The 5,853-nt window shown below is 40.4% G+C and overlaps 1 pseudogene; it reads left to right on the top strand.

Moving 5' to 3' along the window:
- Positions 1-678: 678 nt before the first annotated feature.
- LOC130232601 (GTPase IMAP family member 7-like) lies at positions 679-5,466 on the top strand (annotated as a pseudogene).
- The last annotated feature ends 387 nt before the right edge of the window (positions 5,467-5,853 follow it).

Below are 5,853 nucleotides of genomic sequence, written 5' to 3'. Positions count from 1 at the left end.
GTCTCCATGTATCTTGTGTTTGCACTCAGTTTACCGGTCTTCACCCAGTGCAAACACAGATACACGGAGACTGGAGCGCAAGCGCGAAACAGCCATAAGGATCAGTCGAGTCATCAAGCAGATCGCTCGGCTGTGTTTGTGCTCAGTAAACAGCGGAGGGTGAACTGATGACCTTCTCGGCCAATCACAAGCATATCTGTTGAGCACGTGAACACAATGGCCAATCAGCGCTGTTTTAAGAAAGCCATCAACAGTGCTTTAAATGTTAGCGGGAAATTGACAGTTTTTGTTTTAATTCAGTAACGTGACGAGTCTAATATAGTGAAAGAATCAGTTCATTAACTTGAGTTTGATAAATGGCATCTAAAACGTGTGTTTGGGAAAGAAAACGTTAGCTAACTAGTGCAGCTTCCCTTAACTTAGCTGAAAATGAGCTCTGATATCCCTTTATATTTTCACCATTCATTCAGAACGGACCTTCGGGTCACTCAGAAGGCAGTGAAATGATAAATTTGTGTCTCTTTCTATTCGCTGATAAGATATACAGCCAAGTACACAACGTTCTAATGTAACTCCCAACGATACTTCCGGGTTTCTTCCCACCTCAGCCTCGATTTCGCTTTTAAAAATGGCAGCCGCGTGAAATCAGTCTATAGATGGTAATACAAACCCCGCATCATGGCGAAACGAACAGGCAGCGACACATCCACTCACCAAGTCACAGTAAAAAAGAAATGCAGTTCTTTTAAGATGGAATGGTTGTCGGAGTATGTGCAAATTGAAGAAAAAGCGGTGAAATTGGGTGAGATTTTTTCTTTTTCAAGTGAGAAAGGTCTACTCTGCAAAACATGCAGCGATGCCAAAGTAGCAAGTGAGTTTTCAGAGGGAAAAATGTGGATTGAATGGAAGCTGGACTATCTCAAGCGTCACGTTCAGCAAAAGTCATTTAAAAGCTGTCGAAACTGTACGAAGACTCAAGATGGGACAAGGGATTAGTACATTATTGCGGGAGAGCGCAAAAGACCGAGAGAAAAGGAACGAGCTGTCACACAAAACAAAATCGGACCCTGAACAAGTTAAAGTTCTCATTGACAATATTTTACTTGCCATCAAAATGAATGCATCAATGCTGTCAGTTCAACAAATCCACCATCACATGGCAAAGTATGCGAGTATACCAGAAAGCTGGCGAAGCAAAAACTATGCCTTTGAATGAATTTGTGAACTCAATCAATGAGATGAGCAGAATGAGACTATGTGCAGAATGAGACTATGTGCAGTATTAAAAATGCACCCTGGCATACCTTGATAGTAGATGAGAGCACAGACATATCAGTACACAAAATGCTAGTCATATATATTAAATACAGGGAGGAAAATGATGTTAACTACAAAACTGTTCACATCCCATTTTTCAGATTTTTGTCTTTTTTTTTTTTTAAGTGGACCAAATTACTTACTGTGTTGCTCACAGTAGTCCTCAGTTTGCTCAGGGAGCTTGTGTGTATGCCCAGATACATGAAAAATTAGAGGGAACATTGATTACAAGTACTCTTTTTCTGGAAAAAAAAAAAAAAAAAAAAAAATCAGTGTAAAGTTTTTGTCCCAGGCTCTTGAAAGTGGGGTAAATCATGCGAGCTAATCAGACATTTCTGCATAAACTTTGCCCAGTATAAAACAGTAACAGTACAAAATAAACACGTGCTTTCACATTTTGTAATAAAAAGTAATAGAAAACCAGTACTTATACTTTCCTTGCCATGCATGTTTTCCATCTTGTTAGAGCATCAACCAATCCATTATGTGGCACTGTCATAAAAAACTAGGGATGCGGTACTAAAAAGGCGGTCTCTGTGACACTGACATTGGCATCAAATGTCAAAAATCGATTACAGGACTGTCCTGTGGGGGTGGGCTGAACAATCTTAATATCGATAGAAATTACCAATTTAGGAATTAGAATTGGGTCATTTCATCACGTGACTGAGTGGCACTTTTGGCTGAAGTGAATGAGCAATGAAAGTGGTTTTTGTTTATGGTTGTAACTGTAATCAGTACAAGGACAGAACACGTTTGTTCTCAATTGTGACATTTTATATTATGTTAAATGTTTTATTTTATATATATATATATATATATATATATATGCAAACCGAGAGACATACAGTAGTCAGTGTGTTCGGAGTCTCCTCCCAGTGGGACACCTCCCTAGGTAGGCATCCAGAAAGCATCCGAATCAGATCCCAAGCCACCTTAGGTGCTTCTCTCGATATGGAAGAGCACTACTCTACTCTGACCTCCTCCTGGTTGACAAAGCTCATCACCCTATCTATTAGGGGGTGTGCCCTGCGAAGAAAACTCATATTCAGTGAGTAGTAATGTAAATTGACTGGTAAATAGAGAGCTTTGCCTTTCAGCTCAGCTTCTTTACCACAATAGTCTGGTACATCAACCACATTACTGCTGCACTGATCTGCCTGTCAATCTCTTGGTCATAGTCATGGCAAGCCACATTTAAATGCTCCTGGTAGGGTCTCCCAAGGCAAAAAGGTCTTAAGTGACAGGCCAGATTAAGTGTGGTTCAAAAAACCCTTATGAGTATTTCAACAGAGGACCATGATGTTGCCTGGTATGGTGTGGCCAGGGCCCCTGGAGATAGGACTGGGGTTGGGGCTCGTATGAGAGCGTCAGGTGGCTGGGTTTTTTTTTCCTACGGAGCTCAGCCTGAAGGAGCGACACAAAACCTCCTGCAAGAGGAGCTGTAAGGGGAAGTTGCACTTCGGAACAGGCAGTGGTCAAAGGTCAGGATACAATAACTTGATCGTCAGGCACAGAATCTGGCTCTCTTTTATTATTATTATTATTAGCCTTTATTCTTATGGCCTTTGGGGAGGGTTTGGGGTGAGGGGGTTGTCGTTGATTGATTTAGACTTTTTCCATTAATTAGCAAAATTTCTGTATTAATAAAAATAGTATCAATATCAGAATAATTATCAATAACAGTAATACTGGTTCTGTATTTACTTGTTATTGGAACAATGTCAAATTTTGTAGTATCGAATAAAAATATTGACATCTTACATTTGCATCAATGAATACATCAAAAATTGAATACAAGACTGTCCTGTGGGTGTGGGCAGATCAGTCTTAATATAAATAGTGTAGAAAAACCAATATTGTCAATCAAATTTAACATTTTTTATGCAGTTTTACATTTTTTTTATATGTCATTTTGACATCATGGTGTCCGCTGGGAATATATTTTTAATGACCAATTATTTATTTATTTTGCTAGAGAGGAAGATCCTGCTAATTGGGAAAACTGGAGATGGCAAAAGCAGTACTGGGAACACAATTCTCAGAAAAGAAGTATTCACCTCCAGAGCCTCTGCTAGTTCAGTAACCGCTAAATCTGTAAAAGGAGTCGGGACGATTAATGGAAGAAAAATCACAGTTATCGACACCCCGGGATTCTTTGACACAGATCGTGATGAAAAGGAAATCATTTCTGAGATCTACGATTGTCTTATTGAAAGCGCTCCTGCTGTTCATGCCATTGGTCTCGTTTTCAAGGTTGGAAGACACAGGAAACATGAAGATGAGGTTGTGCAGCAGTTGCTGAGCTCACTGAAAGAGGACGTCCTGAAACACACCGTGATCTTATTCACTTTCGGTGAACAGCTAGAAGGCTTGACCATTGAAGAATTCGTGAAGGGAAATCGAAAACTGCAGGAGCTTGTAGATAAATTTGAGGGTGGCTGTCACGTCATTGACAACAAATACTGGGATGACTGTGATTCAGTTTACAAGAGCAACAGAGTTCAGGTGAAGAAAATGTTAGATACCATTGACAAGATGGTGAGGAAGAATGGCTGCTACACCAATGAGCAGTTTCAGAAGGTGGATGAACAGATTGAAACGGAGGTGAAAAACCTTCCTCCTCGAGACCAAAACAGCTTGACGCCAGAGGAGAAACGAGAAAAAGCTAAAAAAAACACTACGCCAAAAAATGTTATATCAGGTTGTAGGAGCAGTAACTGGAGCTGTGACTAGTCATGCTCTGGGTGCAGGGGTTTGTTTTGCTTCAATTGCATATGTATTACAAGCATTAGGCATATTGAAATCCAAGGAAGCAAATGCAGCAGTAGCATCATTTCAAACCACAGTCAGATCAGTGGCTGACATAGAATCAGTTGCTGCAGTTGTTAAAGGAGCAGTCACTGGGTGGAAAGCAGCAGAAGATGCTGATTCAGTGTCTGATGCCATGATCAAGGCAGCAAAAGCCAACAAAGCAAAAATTATGCTTGGGAAACAAAGGCCCAATCCCAATTCTACCCCTTACCCCTACCCCTCGTTTTGCGCATGTCTGTGAAGGGGTAGTGAAAGGGTAGTGGTGTCCCAATTCTCTTTAGCTTGAAGGCGTAGGGCTAAGGGCAAGGGGTATACACCCCTTCAAACGAAAATTTGAGGACCACACTCTAAACCAGGGGTGGGCAAACTCGGTCCTGGAGGGCCGGTGTCCTGCACAGTTTAGCTCCAACTCTAATCAAACACACCTGCATATAGATTTCTAGTGATCTTGAAGACACTGATTAGCATCTTCAGGTGTGTTTAATTAGTGTTGAAGCTAAACTGTGCAGGACACCGCCCTTCTAGGAATGAGTTTGCCCACCACTGCTCTAAACCAAGGGGTAAAAAAAATTTCCCAGAATTCACCACAATGGCAGCATAGCTGCATCTGGAAGTAAGGAGATCCACAAATTAGTATTTTTTGTCATTATTATCAATTTTTACAACAAACAAACATGTTTTAATACATTCATAACCGCATTCCTGTTTTACGGTCATGCTTTAAAAAAAAAACAAAAAAACGCTACATTTCACGATCTATAATCCGTAATCATAACTCCTGTACAGCAGACCCACAACATTCTGACACTCGAATACCCTGTCAGTAATGTCTAGTGGCTGTCAATGGCCTTTTTACAGTGCCTCCTATAATGTTAATGTTGTTTTTGGTGTGTTTACATAGATGAATATGGCCACTGTGTAAATGCACAGTAGTTATGCACATGCTGTAGTGCCGTCTCAATTCCTAGGTGTAAATTTTGAAACCCTTCCCCTTAACCCTAAGTTGCAAGGGCCAAAGGGAAGGGGTACAAAAATAGAATTTGGATTGGGCCAAAAGCTCGAGTAAAAAAAAAAAATATAGATAAATTCAATTTATCTTCAATTTAATCTGAAATGCTAAATCACCAGCTTTATTAAATGCTGGCCTGTTACATTCCATGTGGACTTGTCTATATTTTGTTTCTCACTCTCCTGACTCCACTCTTACTCCCCCATTAGGTTGTGTTTATTGGTCCATTTGAATGCCATCATCATTATGACAGTACCGGTTTTGCCAATCCGCTGTTGAGCAGCGTGGATTTAAAGGCCTCCAAGTGTACTTTGTATGGTCTTTAGCTGCGTCCCAAATGGCACACTATATACACTATGCACTTACACACTCAACAGCATAGTATATGAACGTGGTGTCATTCCAAATGGAACACTAATGTTTTATTCACTAAGCAGAAATTCAAACCATTTCCCTGATGACGTTTGATGGAAATAATGAAATAAATGACCAATGTACCAAATAGAGAGGCGCTATAATCACTTTCATAGAAGAATTTCACTTTCACAATCTAAAATAAATAACTTAATCCAACATCAGCGCCCAAAAGCTCCGCCTCTTCTGTTACGCAAGCAAAGCTTTGATCGTCGAGTAAGTAAAGTGTCCAACATTCCAAACTTCCCAGGTAGCAAAGAATTCTGGCCCAGATTTGGCATAAATCTGGCACAGCAGGC

This window comes from Danio aesculapii, chromosome 7 (genome assembly GCF_903798145.1).
Source record: "Danio aesculapii chromosome 7, fDanAes4.1, whole genome shotgun sequence".
NCBI lineage: Eukaryota > Metazoa > Chordata > Actinopteri > Cypriniformes > Danionidae > Danio > Danio aesculapii.
This window is presented reverse-complemented; position numbering and strand designations above follow the sequence as displayed.